At 49.0% G+C, this 21,656-nt stretch overlaps 1 long non-coding RNA gene across 1 annotated transcript in view; it reads left to right on the plus strand.

Moving 5' to 3' along the window:
• The window catches only part of LOC146799179 (uncharacterized), a 75,246-nt gene that overhangs the window by 37,710 nt on the left and 15,880 nt on the right, over positions 1-21,656 (plus strand). The window contains exon 2 of the long non-coding RNA XR_014968859.1: positions 19,538-19,635. This is a non-coding gene — a long non-coding RNA (uncharacterized LOC146799179). The remainder of the gene's footprint in view (positions 1-19,537; positions 19,636-21,656) is intronic.

Raw genomic sequence — 21,656 nt, forward strand, 5'->3', positions numbered from 1 at the left:
GTAAAATGTATTGTGCTTTTGGCATACAATCAACGTATGAAGCGGCACCGCCGGCCAGTGTCGGGAATCACAGGCAGTCTGCACATATTCACTCCCACTCACACACACTCACTTTGCATCACTGTGCAGTGCGACAGGTATCAGCCAGTCCATACAGAACCCTCTTACACATACGCACTAAGCACCCTAATGTGGTGCCACTGGTACCCAGCAGGTCAATGGCTCACACTCTGCAGACACTGTGGCCCAAGCCTCCCTCCACCCTCTAGTTCACCCCGATTGTCCCATACCTCCGTATGGAAGATAACCAACCCCACCTCCTGGACACTGGGCTGCACTCGGGCAAATCTTCGAAGAAAGAACAGAACCCACTGTCTACACTACGTCTGATATCATTAGGCCCAGGATTGGGTCACATTAATAAGAAAAAAAACAAGGGCAGAAATAGACTCAGAATAATAGGGAAATCAAAGAGATAAAAATAGAACAATTTTATTTCAATAACAGTATTCACAAATGATAATTTTTATATAAAGGTTAAGCCATATGGCATACAAAATGTTTTGTCTGTTATCGGATTTGACCTTTGCTGCCACTTCCACGCCGGATTGACAAGCTGTTGAACGACCCCTCATCTAACGGGCGCACTTGTGACTATCCCTATCCGTGCTTCTACGTTTGTATCTGTAAGAAACTGTCTTGCGGAGTTTCTCTCTCCACTTACCGCCTCGTCTGAAGGCCTGCCATCCGCTGGTTTGGGATATCCATATCTGTAATACCTGGGGGGTTTTCACCCTTGACGACCCCCGTAACCTCTGTTCAGTACCAACCTATGTACCCCGGACCTCCATGTATTGGACCCTATTCTGGATCCGATTTGTGCTCTGATGTACATCCTTCTACTCCTGTATATCCCACAGAAGACCTGAGTAGTTATTGGCATCCTTGATATAAAGGCTTCTTCTGTGTTGTCCCACACGCCTTTCATCTTCGTTGCCCTGATGAAGGTGTAGTTCACACCGAAACGTGCGTTGGCCTCTGCTCCCTCGTGCTCTCTGAGTGAATTAATTTATCCCCATCAATTGGGAATGCACGAGCCTACCTGAAGTGTTACCCTTTTTCTGTTGAAATCCTATATCGCTGAGGCGATTTTTAAACTTTATTGGCAAATTAAATGTATATTGTGTGTATTTGTATCGCATTTGGTCTATGTAGGAACCTGGGGTCACCAGGCCCTATAGGCGGTAGCGTGGCGCGAGCCGGTCGGGCAACCAGAGGGCTATGTGTTAAGCAACCATACACCACACGCTTCTCATGGACTAGAGTCACACACAATAAGGGACGCCACACCGTTTAAATTATGCAAATACTTCAAGTTTATCCAAGTATAGCTGGTCAGATGCAGTTCAGGAAATAACAAGGTAATACATGAATCATAATACCATTGTGACATTACATTCGACACTCTGGGTGATATCTATGCAGTGCCTAACCTTGTTCTAGCGCCGTGCACGCTTACGTAAAGTCTTTCCCTGAACCGGCCGTCTAACTGTTCTGCTCGATTTTCCCGGCCTTCTTGTGAGGCACAATGATTGAATGTGACTTCAGTCTCTTACCATTCAAGCCTAAGGGTTAGAGTAGTGAATGGAGCCTATTTACTAGGCACTTCGACATGATTCTGTGCTCTTCCCCATAGATCAGGGCTCGCACACATAGCCTAGGGGATAGATTCGTTAGTATTAGGGATAACCTGTCCTGTAGTGAGGGTATTTCATGGAGCTGTGCTGAATTCAGGCCTGGTAGGCCTCAAACGGGAGAGACTCCATCTTTCTTTCTGCTCCGGCAGCTTGGGATGCTTCTAGGTCAAACGTAATGTTTTAGTTATGAGGTGTTATTCGCTTGGAGAGAACCGGTTCAGGACGGCCCTTATCGAAGGATTGTATTTTTCTTCATGCCGAAGACACTACATCAGGCCGGCCGGCTGGGAACGTGTCCTTGGTACGGGGAGGTACAAGAATTTGGTGGGCGGCAGGTTACAGGCCGGAATTTTCCATGAGGAAACGCACCTCTATATTAGTGAAAGTCTGAGGCAGTTACATGTTCAGTCCATAGGCGGCATCTAGCCGTTAGCAGTAAAGCTACTACTTATTCCAGGGAAGACAGACGCCATCTTGAAGGCGGAGAAGAACCGAGAGACAGATGCTTTCCTAGCAGAATAGCCAGAGAGGAGAGAGTAGCCGATAAGGAAGAGGTCCCAGTGACTCGGAGAAGGGTGATTCCAGGCGAGCCGAGGCACAGACGAGAAGGGAACCTAGATGACCACTGAGTGCAGGCTACATACTACTAAGGTGATGTCGACCCTTTCTTATTAGAGTGTACAACTTAATCTTTCACTTTTCTTTGCAGGTTATGTGTTATATCGTAATGTTATGTGATTGTGTATGTAATGAGTAATAAAGTATCCAGTTTGTAGTGAACCAACATGTGCTGCGTGTTCTTGTATAAGAGGGTAGCCTATTCTTCTAGTCAGCTGCGGCTACATGAACAGATGTTAACCCTGATCAGGTAAGTGGTAACTGAATAAGGGAAAGAGGAGCCCCTCGAACCTGAGAACAGGCTATGCTCGAACTGGCAATCCTTGTGTGATCTGATGAATAGTGAGACTGATTCCCTTTTTGTATGTTATGGTGATCATAGGATGAACTGTCGTATGAGACTGCCGTCTAGGTAGAGAGGTCTGGATTCGTAGGGGATCGCGAGGCCGCCGATTGTGCTGATACTGTCGTATGGGCAGAGAGGTCTGGGTTCGTATGGGACCGCGAGGCCGCCACTTGTGATACTGTCGTATGGGCAGAGAGGTCTGGATTCGTAGGGGATCGCGAGGCCGCCGATTGTGCTGAGACTGCCGTCTGGGTAGAGAGGTCTGGGTTCGTATGGGACCGCGAGGCCGCCACTTGTGATACTGTCGTATGGGCAGAGAGGTCTGGATCCGGATGGGATCGCGAGGCCGCCACTTGTGATACTGTCGTATGGGCAGAGAGGTCTGGATTCGTAGGGGATCGCGAGGCCGCCGATTGTGCTGAGACTGCCGTCTGGGTAGAGAGGTCTGGGTTCGTATGGGACCGCGAGGCCACCACTTGTGATACTGTCGTATGGGCAGAGAGGTCTGGATCCATATGGGATCGCGAGGCCGCCGACTGTGCTGAGACTGCCGTCTGGGTAGAGAGGTCTGGGTTCGTATGGGACCGCGAGGCCGCCACTTGTGATACTGTCGTATGGGCAGAGAGGTCTGGATCCGGATGGGATCGCGAGGCCGCCGATTATAAGAGGTCTTGGTATGCATAGTAGGAATCCCCTGTCCTTAGGTGATAGATATATGTGGTTGCAGGATTGTAAATAGGTTCTAGGGAGGGGGTAACGTTCTGGCTGGGATAGTGAGGCTCTGATGAGCGGGTTCTATCTGATCCGAAAACCCAAGCAGAACACTAACTAAGCGTAATACTTGAAAGGGGACACATTGGGTTCACTTAACATGGCGCCTGTAGAACTGAGCGCTCCTCGTGATCAAGGGCCCCTAGTACTGTGAAGCAAGGCATATAAACATAGCGCTACGCGCAATCAGTTGCATGTGGATACGTTTGCGTAGAACATTTAATAGATCGCGTGACTCGTAATCAGTCGCATGTCATTACCTTTGAGCAGAGCATATAACACAGTGCGCTACTCGCATTCCTGGGCAGGTAACTACTTTCGAGCAGAGCATATAACACAATGCGCTACTCCCACTCCTTGGCATGTAATTACTTTCGAGCAGAACATGTAACACAGTGCGCTACTCGCATTCCTTGGCATGTAATTACTCTCGAGCAGAGCATATAACACAATGCGCTACTCGCATTCCTTGGCATATAGTTACTTTCGAGCAGAGCATATAACACAATGCGCTACTCGCATTCCTTGGCATGTAATTACTTTCGAGCAGAGCATATAACACAATGCGCTACTCGCATTCCTTGGCATATAGTTACTTTCGAGCAGTGCATATACCACATGGGGTTACGCGCCGTCCCGGTCCCTCCGGCTGAGGAAGCAGAGTCGGTGGCGTGAAGCGCCACACGAGAGTAATGTCTGTCAGTACTTTGAACGGCTTCCAGCGGGGAAGATTACTGGACTTGAGGAGCGAGTCCCTATGCTCCGGTGCAGTTCACAGAGCACCGCGCTCAGTAACACAGGAGGGGGGACACGGACAGGATCCCTCGGCGGGGTCTCTCCGTCGCGCAGGCAGGGGAGGGGATTCCCACGGAGGGGACAACCCGGGCCAAGTGCGGTGTGGTTTCCAGACCAGCAGGGGGCGCACCAGGGGGGATCTCACGACGTTGGGGGAACTCGGCCCCGACCTTGCGCTTCTCCTCACACGGCAGCGACGGGGCCCCGGACTTCGCCTGGGCCTCGCGACACAGCAGGGCACTCTCCCAGGCCTCCAGGCCGCGGCGGTGAGCGCGCTGGCTTCGTCGTCGCAGGGGGGGCTCAAATTAAGGATGGGGATATGGTGCTCAGCGGAGCACGCTGCCGGGGGTCCCAGACCAGGGCAGGGAGCGCGGGGGTCACAGCGCTAGTACCTGGTCGATCCCCGGTGGCTTGGCAATCGGCTTAGTATTTTGTTCACTAGGGTAGCTTGGACACGCAGTCTCAGCTCTGGCATTCGAGGCTTACAGCTCGCTCTTGTCATGCAGTCTCAGTTCTTAAAGTTAGGTTTCAGTTCTCAGTTGACAGATGAAGTCTTTTGGCGCAGATGTATCTGGCGCCCTTAAGGGGTTCTGTTACAGGGGTAGGGATGGAGAGGGCGACTAGGTCCTTCCTAGTCAGGCTGGCAGAGAGTCTCTGGGTCCTCCTACTACCGGGCAAGATCAGTGGGATTCACAGGGCACCTCACTCACTTAAGAGGCAGTACCTAAATCCTGTCACTCTCAGAGGCATAAGTCCCTGGCTAGGCCCTACCGCCTACACTCCTGGTGGATTCTTCCAGCTCTGCTTCACCCCAATTGCCAACTCACCACAAAAGCTTCCCTCCCACTCTTAAGTAGCCCTAGGTCAGGTGACCTCTAGCCAAGGCGGCAAAAGTAAAACCCCACCTCCCTTCTAGAAGGTTCCAGCTTCTTCCAGGAGCTTCCCCACTCTAACTATGGGACAAAAAGGCGGGCTGGTATCACAACATTGTTGTGGGTCCCAGCCAGCTCCTGGCAGCTAGGGTGCTACTATGAAAAACGACCACCCTGCAGTAACAGGGGTCTGTGGCAGCCATCTTGGGAGAAGGGAGCACCTGCACCTTAACACTGCCTGGCAATGAAAAGGCGCCCGGAGACCTAGTCCAACATAAAAATGAGGGTGGAAAAAATGAGGCACGATACAAAAATAGAAGGGGAGACCACCCTAGGGCTGACAGGTCCAACATGCGTCCCCGCCAGCCGAAAGAGGGGAGAGCTACCCAACCTCTAGGGAGTTCTCTTCACTAAGGCGGAAAAACCTGGAGAGACCGTCAGCATTGGCGTGGTCAACTCCGGGCCGATGTTCCACCCGAAAGTCCATCCCCTGTAGGGAAATGGACCACCTCAACAACTTGGGGTTTTCGCCTCTCATCTGCATGAGCCAGCGAAGGGGGCGGTGGTCGGTCTGGATAAGGAAGTGAGTGCCAAAGAGGTATGGCCTCAACTTCTTCAGAGCCCATACCACCGCGAAGGCTTCTCTCTCAATGGTGCTCCATCGCCGTTCCCGAGGGAGGAGTCTTCGAGATATGAAGGCCACAGGTTGGTCTTGGCCCTCGGTGTTGAGTTGCGAGAGCACCGCACCTATGCCGTGCTCTGAGGCGTCGGTCTGTACAATAAATTCCTTGCTGAAATCGGGTGTTGCTAGTACTGAAGCTGTACACATCGCATTTTTCAGCGTATTAAAGGCTTCTTGGCATGCAGGTGTCCATATGACCTTGCGAGGTTGTTTCTTTGAGGTCAGCTCCGTCAAGGGGGTCACGATGGTACCATATCCCTTGACGAACCGGCGGTAATACCCAGTGAGGCCGAGGAAAGCTCGGACCTCTGTTTGGGTCTTGGGGGGCTCCCAAGCCAAGATGGTTTCAATTTTGGCCTGGAGGGGTTGCACCTTACCTCCGCCCACCAGGTGTCCCAGGTACACGACAGATCCCTGTCCAATCTGGCACTTGCTGGCTTTAATAGTTAAGCCAGCGCGTTGCAGCACCTGCAATACCTCCTGGAGGTGTTGCAGATGGTCCTCCCAGTTGCTACTGAAGACAGCTATGTCATCCAAGTAGGCTGCTGAGAAGGACTCCAGGCCAGATAGTACCTGATTCACTAACCGCTGGAATGTGGCCGGAGCATTTTTGAGCCCAAAGGGCATCACTCGAAATTGGTAGTGGCCCTCTGGGGTGGAGAACGCTGTCTTCTCCCGTGCTCCGTCGGCCATGGCAATCTGCCAATATCCGGATGTCAGGTCAATGGTGCTGAGGTACCGGGCTGCTCCCAGCCGGTCCACCAGCTCATCTGCACGTGGGATGGGGTGAGCATCTGTCTTCGTGACAGAGTTCAACCCCCGGTAGTCCACACAGAACCGAAGTTCTGGCGTCGTACCCGGTGGGGCCGCTTTCGGCACCAACACCACTGGACTAGCCCACGGGCTGCTGGAAGGTTCTATCACCCCCAGCTCCAGCATCTTTGCCACCTCACGCTGGATACTATCCTTCACCCGGTCAGAGAGCCGGTAAGACTTGTTCTTCACCGGGGGGCTATCCCCTGTGTCCACATCATGGGTACACCAATGAGTGATTCCAGGCGTGAGGGAGAACAACGAGGCGAACTGTCCCAGGACATGGCGACAGTCCCTCTGCTGCTCTGGGGTCAAGGATGGGGAGAGGACTACACCTTCCACCGAACCATCCTTCTCTTGTGCCGCAAGAAGGTCAGGAAGAGCTTCACTCTCTTCCTCTTCGCTCCCATCCGTCACCATAAGGAGAGCAAGCTCCGATCGCTCATGGTGCGGCTTCAGGCGGTTGACGTGGAGCACCCTGAGGGGCTGACGGGGGGTTTTTACATCCACAACGTATGTGGTCTGGCCTCACCGCTCCACAATGTTGAACAGGCCAGTCCACCGGTCCTGGAGGGCACACAGCTCCCCAGGTTCCATAACCCACACCTTCTGTCCAACGTCCAACTCGACCGTCCGAGCGTTGCGGTCATACCACTCCTTCATCACGGTCTGGCTAGCCTCCAGGTTCTCTGTGGCTGCCTTCCACAGCTTGGCCATCTGGCTGCGGAACGCCAGCATGTAGCTGACAATGTCACGGGGAAGCTTCTGTGAAGTCTTCTCCCACCCCTCTTTCACTAAACTGAGGGGACCCCTAACGGGATGGCCATAGAGCAATTCAAACGGGCTGAACCCGACTCCCTTCTGCGGTACCTCCCGATAGGAGAATAACAAGCAGGGGAGGAGGACGTCCCATTTACGCCTCAAGCCTTCGGGAAGGCTTCGGATCATCCCCTTCAATGTCTTATTGAAGCGCTCTACAAGTCCGTTAGTCTGGGGGTGGTAAGGGGTGGAGAACCGGTAGGTCACTCCACACTCCTTCCACATGGCCTGCATGTAGGCCGACATGAAATTGGTGCCCCTGTCCGACACCACGACCTTCGGGAATCCCACTCGGGTAAAAATTCCCAACAGTGCCCGCGCCACCACCGGTGCAGTGATGGTCCTCAGAGGAATAGCCTCTGGGTACCTTGTGGCGTGGTCCACCAAAACCAAGATGAACCGGTGTCCCGCTGCGGTCGGAGGGTCCAATGGCCCAACAATATCGATACCGACCCTCTCAAAAGGGGTCCCGACCACGGGGAGCTGTTCCAACGGGACTTTCAACTTTGTCCCAGTCTTGCCACTCGCCTGACAAGACTTGCAGGTCTTGCAAAAGGCGTCTGAGGCAATCCTCATCCTGGGCCAATAAAAATGGGGGACTAACCGTGCAAAGGTTTTGTCCTGGCCCAGGTGTCCAGCTAAGGGGATCTCGTGCGCTAACTCCAGCAGGAAGGCCCGGTAACACTGGGGGACCACTATGGCCCTCGAAGATCCATGTACCGGCACCCTGGGCTCACTGTATAAGAGACCATCCTCCCAATACACATGATAACCTCCCAGTTCCTGACTAGCCACTTGAGCTTCGGCCTGCCGCCGCATACCCTCAAGAGTGGGGCACGTCCTTTGTGCTTGACAAAATTCCTCCCGGGTAGGCCCTCCTTCCACTTGCCAGTCAGCAAGGGTCGGCAAGTCCTCCACAGGAACGACATCTACCTCCGCGGACTCCGGGGGCACCTCTGCGGCCTCCCCATCCGACTCACGGGGCATGTCCTCTACCACCTTCTTCTTCCCACGTTTGGGTTTGGGTTGGGCCATGATTCCAGGCTCCAACTCCGGGTGAGTTCCATGCCGGGCAGCCATGGACCGCGTGCTCACGCAAGTCCACCCTGGTAATCCCAGCATCTCAGTGTGAGCGTGAAACTCGACGTCCTTCCATTTGGTGTGCTCCAGGTCGTTCCCTAGCAAACACCCCACAGGCAAGGCAGGGCTCACAGCAACTCGCAGTAGGCCTTTGACTCCTCCCCACTCGAATGGAACACGAGCCACTGGATAGTGACTCAAACTGCCGTCAGCCAATACGGCCGGATGGAACTCCTCGGGGACTACTTGGTCTGGGGACACCAGCCGCCGCACGACAGTGGTCATACTGGCCCCTGTGTCCCTCAGAGCTTCCACCTCCTCCCTATTAATTCTCACCCTCTGCTGATATTTAGCAGTGTTCGGGGGCAGGGACACTACGGGGACCACCTCTCTATCCCCGAGTGAAACCAGTGTCAGGCCTGTCCACTCCCCTTCCCTGTCTAAGGGCAGCTCCACCCCAAGCGCTATACTACTCACCCCGGGACTCTTCACGCCCGATGGGGCTGGTGGTCGCTTGCGACACTTGGGATCTCCTCTGTAGTGTCCAATCTCCCCACACTCGTAGCTCCGCACAATCCTTGGCTGCTGACTCCTGTAAGTGGGTCTTGTGGAATTGGACGGGGGTGGGGTTCCTACTCCCTTCCCAAACTTATTTTGGGGACCTTTCGAGAACTCCACCTTTTTATCTCCCCCCTCTTTCTTCTGGGGGAAACCCTGTCCGCCTTTCGAGCCATCTCCCCCGGGGCCCTTGTGAGACACCCGGGTGCTCACCCAAATATCTGCCTCCTCCGCAAGCTCTCGAGGATCCTTCAGCTTGCGGTCCACCAGATGTTGGCGCAGCTCCGGAAAGCTCTTATCCAAGAGGTGCTCCCTTAAAAAAAGATCGTACAACCCTTGGTAGTCCTGTACCTCGCTGCCACGCACCCAACCATCTAGGGCCTTCCTCGCATAATCAAAAAAATCTACCCATGTCTGGGTGGACAGCTTATGGCTGCCACGAAACTTCTGCCTATGCTTCTCGGGGTTCAGGCCAAACTTCTTTAACAAGGCCTCTTTCATGGGGGCGTACTTAACCTGATCCGCCTTGGCCAAATATAACAGGGTGTCCCTAACAGTGGGAGGTATATACCGGTAGAGACCACCTCCCCAGTTACTCTCGGGTACCCCATGGGCCGTTAAGGCTACCTCGTATGCCTCCAACCACTTCATGATGTCATCCCCTAATGTATAATTGGCTATGACTTCTTTGGGTAGGTAGAATTTTGGTTCTTGAGGTTCCCTGGGTATGCTGCCACCATTGTCTTTGTTAGACGCGTTCAATTGGAGGGCGCGTAACTCCAGCTCTTTTAACTGAAGCTCGTGCGCCAGCTTCTTCTCCTCCATTGCCCATTTCTTATTCTCTCTTTCTTGTTCCAATCTGGCCAGCTCCCATTTTAATTGCCTCTCTTCCCTCCTGTCCTCATACTCTTGTGGAGACGCGCTCCTCCTGGACCCTGTCCTACTACTGGCCCCAGAACGTCTTCCTGGGGGCACATTCTCAGACATGTCTACATTCAAGATGTCTAGGACTTGGCGCTCTCCCCCTGAGGTGCCTCTGGCGCTTCCTGTCCCTCATCCCCTCTCCCGTCTGGGTGGGCTTCTACCCATGCCCTAATGGCGGTACGGAGTTCCGGCCCTTTGGCCCTCCGAATCCCAGGCACCCCCAACTCCTGCGCGAACTCCCTTAGTTGCTTCGCTGTGTACCCCTCGAGGTCAGCTAACCGGGATTCCATTCCGGCAGATGGGGACCTAGACACTAAGGAGAAAATTCCTAGGGTGTAGGCAACAGTCAATAGCTAACCAGGCTTCTTGCACTCTCTACCTGGACAGTGGAACTAATGATCCAGCAACAATGGTTTCTGAGCTGTGGAACAAAACAAAATGTAGGATAGGCGTTTAATTGTGGCGCCCTTCGCCTCACGGAAGGGTGCTGTATGGTCACAAGTCCCAAGGATCCCACCGCTGGCCAACAATGTAGGAACCTGGGGTCACCAGGCCCTATAGGCGGTAGCGTGGCGCGAGCCGGTCGGGCAACCAGAGGGCTATGTGTTAAGCAACCATACACCACACGCTTCTCATGGACTAGAGTCACACACAATAAGGGACGCCACACCGTTTAAATTATGCAAATACTTCAAGTTTATCCAAGTATAGCTGGTCAGATGCAGTTCAGGAAATAACAAGGTAATACATGAATCATAATACCATTGTGACATTACATTCGACACTCTGGGTGATATCTATGCAGTGCCTAACCTTGTTCTAGCGCCGTGCGCGCTTACGTAAAGTCTTTCCCTGAACCGGCCGTCTAACTAAGCGTAATACTTGAAAGGGGACACATTGGGTTCACTTAACATGGCGCCTGTAGAACTGAGCGCTCCTCGTGATCAAGGGCCCCTAGTACTGTGAAGCAAGGCATATAAACATAGCGCTACGCGCAATCAGTTGCATGTGGATACGTTTGCGTAGAACATTTAATACATCGCGTGACTCGTAATCAGTCGCATGTCATTACCTTTGAGCAGAGCATATAACACAGTGCGCTACTCGCATTCCTGGGCAGGTAACTACTTTCGAGCAGAGCATATAACACAATGCGCTACTCCCACTCCTTGGCATGTAATTACTTTCGAGCAGAACATGTAACACAGTGCGCTACTCGCATTCCTTGGCATGTAATTACTTTCGAGCAGAGCATATAACACAATGCGCTACTCGCATTCCTTGGCATATAGTTACTTTCGAGCAGAGCATATAACACAATGCGCTACTCGCATTCCTTGGCATGTAATTACTTTCGAGCAGAGCATATAACACAATGCGCTACTCGCATTCCTTGGCATATAGTTACTTTCGAGCAGTGCATATACCACATGGGGTTACTCGCCGTCCCGGTCCCTCCGGCTGAGGAAGCAGAGTCGGTGGCGTGAAGCGCCACACGAGAGTAATGTCTGTCAGTACTTTGAACGGCTTCCAGCGGGGAAGATTACTGGACTTGAGGAGCGAGTCCCTATGCTCCGGTGCAGTTCACAGAGCACCGCGCTCAGTAACACAGGAGGGGGGACACGGACAGGATCCCTCGGCGGGGTCTCTCCGTCGCGCAGGCAGGGGAGGGGATTCCCACGGAGGGGACAACCCGGGCCAAGTGCGGTGTGGTTTCCAGACCAGCAGGGGGCGCACCAGGGGGGATCTCGGCCTCCGGGCTTACCTCCGTCTCGGCGTCAGCAGGCGTCCGTCCTCACGACGTTGGGGGAACTCGGCCCCGACCTTGCGCTTCTCCTCACACGGCTGCGACGGCAGCGACGGGGCCCCGGACTTCGCCTGGGCCTCGCGACACAGCAGGGCACTCTCCCAGGCCTCCAGGCCGCGGCGGTGAGCGCGCTGGCTTCGTCGTCGCAGGGGGGGGGGGGCTCAAATTAAGGATGGGGATATGGTGCTCAGCGGAGCACGCTGCCGGGGGTCCCAGACCAGGGCAGGGAGCGCGGGGGTCACAGCGCTAGTACCTGGTCGATCCCCGGTGGCTTGGCAATCGGCTTAGTATTTTGTTCACTAGGGTAGCTTGGACACGCAGTCTCAGCTCTGGCATTCAAGGCTTACAGCTCGCTCTTGTCATGCAGTCTCAGTTCTTAAAGTTAGGTTTCAGTTCTCAGTTGACAGATGAAGTCTTTTGGCGCAGATGTATCTGGCGCCCTTAAGGGGTTCTGTTACAGGGGTAGGGATGGAGAGGGCGACTAGGTCCTTCCTAGTCAGGCTGGCAGAGAGTCTCTGGGTCCTCCTACTACTGGGCAAGATCAGTGGGATTCACAGGGCACCTCACTCACTTAAGAGGCAGTACCTAAATCCTGTCACTCTCAGAGGCATAAGTCCCTGGCTAGGCCCTACCGCCTACACTCCTGGTGGATTCTTCCAGCTCTGCTTCACCCCAATGGCCAACTCACCACAAAAGCTTCCCTCCCACTCTTAAGTAGCCCTAGGTCAGGTGACCTCTAGCCAAGGCGGCAAAAGTAAAACCCCACCTCCCTTCTAGAAGGTTCCAGCTTCTTCCAGGAGCTTCCCCACTCTAACTATGGGACAAAAAGGCGGGCTGGTATCGCAACATTGTTGTGGGTCCCAGCCAGCTCCTGGCAGCTAGGGTGCTACTATGAAAAAGGACCACCCTGCAGTAGCAGGGGTCTGTGGCAGCCATCTTGGGAGAAGGGAGCACCTGCACCTTAACACTGCCTGGCAATGAAAAGGCGCCCGGAGACCTAGTCCAACATAAAAATGAGGGTGGAAAAAATGAGGCACGATACAAAAATAGAAGGGGAGACCACCCTAGGGCTGACAGGTCCAACAGTCTATATATGAACATGTCGTCTGAATGAGTGTATGTCTGTTTGTCTTTACGTGTGGGACCTTTATGTACAGACAAAACATTTTGTATGCCATATGGCTTAACCTTTATATAAAAATTATCATTTGTGAATACTGTTATTGAAATAAAATTGTTCTATTTTTATCTCTTTGATTTCCCTATTATTCTGAGTCTATTTCTGCCCTTGGTTTTTTTCTTATTAATGTGACCCAATCCTGGGCCTAATGATATCAGACGTAGTGTAGACAGTGGGTTCTGTTCTTTCTTCGAAGACTTCCTTGTTCCCTACTTCCCCTGTCTACCCATCCAAGCACTAGGGACCCCCCTTTGTTTGAATACTGCACTCGGGCAAAGTCACACTTGTCTTGGTCCTTGGGAAGCAAGTGAGAATATGAAGCAGTATTAATTAGGAGGTAGATGTAAACAAGAGAAAGTTTAGCAGCCACTCGGGTAGTTCACCCAAAGGTCTCAAACCAGAAAGGAGTCACACCGTCTCTTGAACCGCTTCCGAACTGTCTAAGAAATGTTCCTTCAACCCAGTCAATATCTCTCACGACTACCTGGTACCAAGATATCTTCGGGAGGGGCAGATGTGAAGAGGGCAGTTGGTCCGCCTCAATGAGGGTCAAAAAGGGAATAACTAATGAATAGGGACTACCATGATACTACGAGGCTCCCTGATCAGTACACGATGATCCAGGTCGTTGCCAGGCGAACCGGGCACAGCACCTGATGCGTGTTGGTATGAGTCACACCAGGCACTTCAGATTTCAAACACAATGAGCTGCAAATTCAGCCCCTTCCTGAAAATGAGGCACAATGATTGGTGCACATTGAGATGGGTTGCACCAGGCAATTCTGGTCACAAACAGTGAAGAGGTGTAATTCCATACCTCCCTGAAAATTAGGCACAATGTTGGGTGCACGATGATACAGGTTGCACCAGACCAGTCCGGTCACACACACAGAGGCGCAAGTTCAGCAGAACCACATGAGGTAGAATGAGGCACTACTACAGGTACACCCCCACCTCCGAGGGTCGCACCCTGTGAATCAGACACCACACGCAATTAGCATGCATTTAGGATGCCGCACAAGAGAGATGCAGCATGATTGCCGAAATGGGCCACATGGTGTCCTGCAACTGATGAATCTGCTCACCACCGACTAGACGGTGCCAGTGTGCATCCTCCTGCCTGCAGCGGCAGGCGGGACATGCATTCAAAAAAACGTCAGGGCCAGTTCGCCCACCCTGGTCTGGTTTTTGCAGAACAGCCCATGTTTCAGAACATAGTGTTGACATCTATTCCTAATCTGTGTAGGAAAGTGAACATACTTCCACACTGCCTTAACAGTGAAGACGTGCTCAGGGCACGGACGCCACACAAGAGAATCCACAACACCCCAGGAGTATCCCATAGGAAAAGCCAAACTCCAAGGAAGGGAAAGCCCCATTTGGGGGGTTGCTCACTACCTAGGCAGGGAACATCCATTTTTACGCACACAGCCTTTAGCCTACCAACTCCTCTGGCGCCCGTCAGGGTTTCCCTGGGGGAGTGCCTTCATGGTATGGGATGACCTACTCAGGGTTGGCTGAGGCGTAAGGGATGCCAACCTAGCCAGGGGCACGATGGCGCTCATCAGGCTTGCAATGGCAGGCTCGATACGGGGTTGACAGTTTATCTGGTGGGTGGCACAATCAGTGCTATGTCCCACTATTAACCCATGCCATCCCTGTCCCGGGTATTTGGTGTACCTGTTTATGGGGCGCACAAAGGTATAGCACCTAAATCCATTGTGTACGCACACCCAGCCCAATGCAGGCGAGGCAGGCACATGCACCTTCCCCCTGCAGTACAGCGGGAAGGTGCCCTGATTCCTAAGGATATGCAGAGAAAGACGGCAAAGACTAGGAGGAAAAAGGGAAACGTTTTGGGGTCATTTCCACTAAGAAGGCCACGCCCAACACCTAAAAGCCAGATAATTCAGAATTGCTCCAGAAAGCAATGAACATGTTTGTGAGGAAAGAAAAGACATTCCAATGGCCACATCTGTAATTCAAATTCACTCTATTTGATTGATTTCACCATATTTGTCCTAAGTGTACAGCTAAACAGCAACTGTTTAGAGTTTTGGGTTTAAATAGTCTATTAATCTACGTGTTGAAAAATCATAATAGCAGCAAAGCTAAGAAATTAATAGTTGGCACCAGAAGTGTGAATCATGAGTTTAAATGGAGACAATGACCGTGATTAATTGAGGTTTAGCCAGACTGCACTCTCAATAGAAAATGAATGTTTTTTTGCTAAATTACTTAGTATCAGTGATAAACAGGAGGCCATTAGATCTTTAACTAATTTTCCTATCCATCATAAGATGTAGATGATGAACTGCCTCTGTTAAAGAAGCCGAATCTCGATCTTCTCAATTGGTCTAATTACAGACCGATCCCACTTCTACCACCAGTTGCAAATATCCTAGAGAAGGATGTTATTCACCAAATTTTAGTGTTCATTGAAACAAATGTCTTCCTCCGCCCCTCTCAATCTGGGTTTAGGGCTGGTTACAGCACTGAGTCCACTCTGCTTGGAGTCACTGAACAGCTTAGACTCCAACTATATAAGTGCAGCACCTCAGCTCCGATTCTACTTGATCTCAGTTCCGCATTTGACACTGTTCCTCACAATCTACTTCTCCAAAGGCTGGAGGACATGGGTATCGAAGACTGGAGCTTAACCTGGGTATGTTCATTCTTACAAGACTGTTCTTTTCAGGTCCTCACCAGAACCCAAAGATCCAACCACCAACCCATATCTTCAGGCGTACCCCAAGGTTCGGCTCTCAGCTCCACCCAATTTAACATTCATGTGAGAACCTTGGCTGACACACAGATTATTGTCTCCCTTTCACCAAAGGAAGACTGCAGCACTGACACTCTCAACATCTGTCTTACGGAAGTTGCTGATTGGATGAATAATAACTCTCTTAAATTAAATGGTGCGAAGACTGAATTTCTGCTGGTGGACAATCAACCTCATCTCTGGTGACCACATCCTTGGCGTGACGCTTTGTTACTCCACCGACACCTGTCTCAGTACTTAAGAACTTATGTTTCTTGCTTGATTAAAAACTTTCAATGATTAATCAAGAGCCAGATGTATGAAAGTTCCATTTTGAATTTCCTAAATAGCAAATATTTAGAAATTGCTATTTAGGAAATGCAAAATGGTATGTAAGAAAATTGTGATTCCCTAATAGCGATTCCTACAGAGTCAGAATCGCTATTAGGAAATCGCTATTTGGAAAAGCTACAATATTCGTTCCTATGGGCCTAAAGGTTCATAGGTACGAATGGTTTTGCATTATCAAGTTTGCGATTACCTGATAGGAAATAACAAATTAGGGAAGGCAAAACCAAGGGTTCCCAGGGGCCTATGACACCCCTTGATGCACCCCCAAAAAAGGGGTGCACATGTAGAGGGCGCATTTGCCCTAGGGGCATGTCTGTGCTACTTGGTGCTTTCAAAATGCATTTTTGGTGCATTTATTTTAAATTGCATAGGGTTAACATTGACTTGGAGTCGATGGTAATAGAATTAACTAAATGTCCATTTCTCATTTAGGAAATGCTTGGTACACATGTACTTATGGAATGGCAAATAGGAAATCTTTATTTGCGATTTCCTATTTAGGGAATCGCAAATTGTGATTCTCTATTTGGAGTCGCAATTTTAGGAAATCACAAAAACTTTTGATTGGCTAAACTTGGACTGCCAATGTCTTTCATACATCTGGAAAGGCTATTTTGCGTCCGCAAATGGTCAACTGTTTGTGAATGCAAAATGGGTTGATACATTTGGCCCCAAATCACTGAGATAAGTCTTCACCTGTTTCGGCAGTTTGGGATGGTTAAGGAAGATACTTTGGTTGCTGCTTTTCTCTGCCCAAAGAACAGTAATACAAGCATTAATCATCTCCAGGTTGGGGTACGGTAATATTCTTTACCTAGGGGCCCCTAAGGCTTCACTCAGACGTCTTCAGGTAATCCAGAATGCAGCCACCAGATTACTATTTAACCTCCCTAAGCATTCCTCTGCCATTAATCACGTTCAAGACCTCCACTGTCTCCCAAATGAAAAGCGAACCCATTTCAAAGCGTGGGCAGGACCACTCTATCTTAAATCGCTGGTGGGACCCTATCATCCCAGCCAATTTCTTCAATCATGCAACAGTTCCTGAGTTAGGAGAACCCAACAGGGTGGCCAGTGTTTCTCCTATCTGTGTCCCAAACTGTAGAACGCTTTGCCTGACTGTGAGAACTTGCCAATCCTTTGGTGTTTTTCAGAAACTTTCAAAGACTTTGCTCTTCTAATCATGTTGTTTCTATGTTAACATTCTGATGTTCCACCTAAATACGCCTATCACTGTGTAACCCTGTTAGGGTAGATTTGAGCTCTAAAAACCTGTATAATATCAATAATAATAATAAACTAAATAAGTTGGAATGAGGGTATGCACATATGCATCTAATCTCATGCTTTCTGCAATACCCCACATTTATTTGCAATAACATGTTTCAAGCATGTCTTACAAACCTCATGCACATCATCGATCATCTCCCACATAGGACATACTACAAGCAACATCTTTCTAAAAATACACTTCAGAAGGTCACCCATAATCTTGGTGCAAATTGGAGCACTTCATGACCTTGGAAAAAGAATAATGGGCTATACAAATGCTGCAGTAGAATATAATGCATTGCAACTCAATTGTGATAAATTGTTCTGGTGTAGTTGTGTTGTCATCGCCTTGTTACATGTGCCTTGTGATGTAACAACTAGAAAGAAAAAATAAATTTAGATATTTTTGTGCAATCTCACTTAAAAATATTTGGAAGAGTACTGTGCAAAGCACCACCTCCGATACTACTACAATGATTGCAACCTTTCTCGCTCTCCAGTACTTTCTATTGCCTCTAACTCAGCCACTGTCTAATCACTTTGATTGCTAGGTAATGATACCACTTCTGTATGAATTGCTAACAATGCTTCTATGTGAAATATTATGAATAGTGTTACTAAAGTCGAAGTAAATCACATCCTCCCTTGCTGTGTTTCCCTGGTGATCTGGTGAATATGGGATATTAGTGTGCTATGGCTCTCCACTTCTATGCCATATTGTGGCACATCTTGAAAACCACTCTCTTCAACGTATGTGACTATTATTCGCCACCAACACACTGTCATGAATAAAGGGATTATGTGGACCCAGGATTTGCCTCCGATTAGTCACAATAGGGCCTGCATTGGAGAATCAAGAAGGCTATTGAAGACTGCTCTGTGACAGCTGGCGAATCAGGATCATCGCTGATGAAGGTCAAGGGGAGGGACCTCCAGGTCATGGGTAGTAGCAGGGCTTTATAGGCAGTCCACTTCCCTTAAAAAGATGCCTAGCAATTTTCCTTGTTGCATTGGCTCCTTTGTTATCGCCACAGTAAGTTCATCGTTATTTAGGGCCATATTATCAAGGACGGCGTTAAAATTATCGCCGCTTTAGCGGCAGGAAACTGCCGCCAAGGTGACGATAATGGGCTTGATAATATGCCCTAGAGAATTCCCATAGAAGGCCATGTTCCGCTTTGAACCTGGGCTTCTGTGGGAATTCACAAGGGCATATTATCAAGCCCATTATCGCCGCTTTAGCATCAGTTTCCTGCCGCTGAAGCGGCGATAATTTTAACGGCGTCCTTGATAATATGGCACTTAGGGCCATATGTAGGTAGCTAAATACCAGCCGGTAACGTCCGAAAATCGGTAATTTTCCCTTTACCGACCAGTATTTAGCCCTTTCTAATGTAGGAGGCAGGTTTTAAGGATTCGGTAATTTACCGATTCCTTATTTTAAGGAATTGGTAAAATACCGAATCCTTAAAAGCTATGTAGGAGGTACTCAAGTGAGTGCATTTTTGCATTCAGGATTCGTTATTTACAACCAACTACAAGTTAAAAAAGCAATAATTTGCTTTTCTCAAGGTGCCATGTGGCAGAGGCATGTATGTGTGCCACATGTGCACACATGCACGATTCAGGGGTGCAACAGGGTGTCAATGTGACACCCTGCCACCCTTGAATATGCTCCCCCTATTACCGATTCGGTATTTACCGAATCGGTAATAGTGAATGGCTTCCCATTCATTCCTATGGGCCTCCAGGCCAATAGGAATGAATGGGAAGTTGATTCCTTATTACCGAATCGGTATTACCGATTCGGTAATAACGAATATTACTGATTCGGTATTTTTTACCGAATTATTAGCTACATATGAAATACCGATTCCTAAATACCGAATCGGTAAAATTCGGTATTTAGCGATCGGTATTTCATATTTACCTACATCGGGCCCTCAGTCCCTTATCTTTGTGGTTTTGTTTCTCTTCTCAGTTCCCCTGGTTTCCTGACCTTCTTGTCTAAACTCTGACTTGCTCCTTGGATTATGATTTGGTTTTGTTTGCTGACCTGTTGCCTATGCTCTGACTTGCCCCCTGTTACAGTTTTTTTTTTTTTTGCTGAACGTTTGCCTCAAGTCTGATTTGCCTCCGGGGTAGGCCTTGGTACTGATTGCTGTGCTTGTTCTTCCACTTCCTCCAGGAATTCCAGGTTCACTTTTGACCAGGGATTCCAGCGTTGATGGTACCAGCTTCTTTGAAGGTGGCCTAGACTCTCAGCAGCCCGCCATTACAAAGCTGGTGAGCATTATCACCAATTACTTCTTTACTAAGATCATTTCAATGTTTTGACAACACAGTAACAGTAACACATTGTTTTTTTCATACCTTTAGTAGACCTTTAGCACTCACCTTTAAAAACGCGATTGTGAATCCCCTGAAATACGAGAGACATTCGATTGATAAGATCACAACATTCCAGCTGTGTCTTCTCTCTCTCTCTCTCTCCTATATTCCCTTCCCTCCAGGGTTTAGCTGTTTTTATATGCTCACTCTCACAAAAGCAGAGCTTTGTTCTGAGGCAGTCTCGAGAGTCCTGGCACATACACAGAGGTGATCATGTAGTCCCTACTGTGGACTCATCAATTATCTTGCTCGGGCTTGCTCGAACTATAGATTTAAAGTGATACTGAATAATCTGTAAAGTCATAAATAAAAGGAGCAAAATGATTGATTTTAAAATAAAGAGCGTTTGACATCCTTTGATATCCCCCAAACTTTTTGTCTTCGCTCCCTTACTTTGCTGAACTCGTTTGTGATGGCATTAGGACTATGTACTACAGATTACCCCTACTAACCAGCGCTGAAGTGGTTTTGCTCTGTAGTAAAACATGGTAGAATTGGCCTACAAATTAATTGACACATTTAATTTACTTGTAAGTCCCCTGTAAAAGGTACCACCTGATCCCAGGGCCTGTAAACTAAATGCTACTGATGAGCAGCTTCTCTCATTGTGCCCCAAGTAGCACTGAAAAACATGTCTCGGTGCTTCCGCTGCAGCCTGTAGTGCAGTTTCAAACTGCTTTTACGACCTGGACAAATTAATATTTTCTAACGCCTAAACCTTCCTTTTTAATACTTATTAGTCACCCCTAAAGTAGGCCCTAAAGGCTCAAAAGGCAGGGTGCAAGGTATTAAAAAAGTAGGACCTGTGTGTTTAAGTTTTGCATGTCCTAACAGTGGAAAGTCTCTCCCATAGATCACTGGGTTACCCTATTACATTTAATAAGTGCTAACTTCGGATTACAGAATTTTTATTCGGATTAGACAGAGAAATCATGGGGCATATTATCAAGCCAGGCGATAAAATTATCACGGCTTTAGTGGCAGAAAACTGCCGCTAAAACGGCGATAATGGGCTTGATAATATGCTCTATGGAATTCCAATTGAAGCTCAGGTTAGATGTCCTTCACATTTAACATGGGCTTCAATTGGAATTCCATAGAGCATATTATCAAGCCCATTATCGCCGTTTTTGCGGCAGTTTTCTGCCGCTAAACCGGCGATAATTTTATCGCCTGGCTTCATAATATGCCCCTATATTTGCACTCAAATGAAGTGCAATTTAAAATCCTCCTTAATGGTGATGGTTAAGAGAGCGGAATTGGGCTAATACATTGCCCCATGCTGTATGATGTCTTAGGCGGAACCAAAATGTTTATTTAATAATTAATTTTGTTAATGATTTTTATTGCCATTTTTCTATTTCAAAAACTTATCAGGAACATTGTAAACACAAAAGGGGAGGGTGGAGGCTGATTAGAACCGCACCAAACAAATATTAGTGGTTAACGTAAATAGCTCTGAGATAGTGCACGAAACCAGAGAGTACTACCCTCTTTACTCTCAACGTTTTTGGACAAAGTCCTACAACAACATATGGATACACGGGAGGTTCAGCACTATGTACTTTCATAAAGTCTCCAAGTACCTATACACTTTATGTATCTTTTCCAGGTAACAAATAAACTCCTGATAAAGCATACGACACATATAACATGTAAAGATTTTCTTCTTTATTGATTTTGAGTGAAGATTTCTTCCATGTCACATTTCATATTTTCATAGCCATAGCCAACGCGTTTCGTCTCCCATGAGACTTCTTCAGGGCTATCAAAAGAGCATACACGAAAGATTTTTAGGATTCAATGCTAGCATCTTTGAACATGGTTTGAAAATAATTTTTTGATTCCTTTACAAAACAAAAACATAACATTTCTGTATAGTTCTACATTGACCATATCATTTTACATGCACAGAT

Source organism: Triturus cristatus, chromosome 9 (genome assembly GCF_964204655.1).
Source record: "Triturus cristatus chromosome 9, aTriCri1.1, whole genome shotgun sequence".
NCBI classification, from domain to species: Eukaryota; Metazoa; Chordata; class Amphibia; order Caudata; family Salamandridae; genus Triturus; species Triturus cristatus.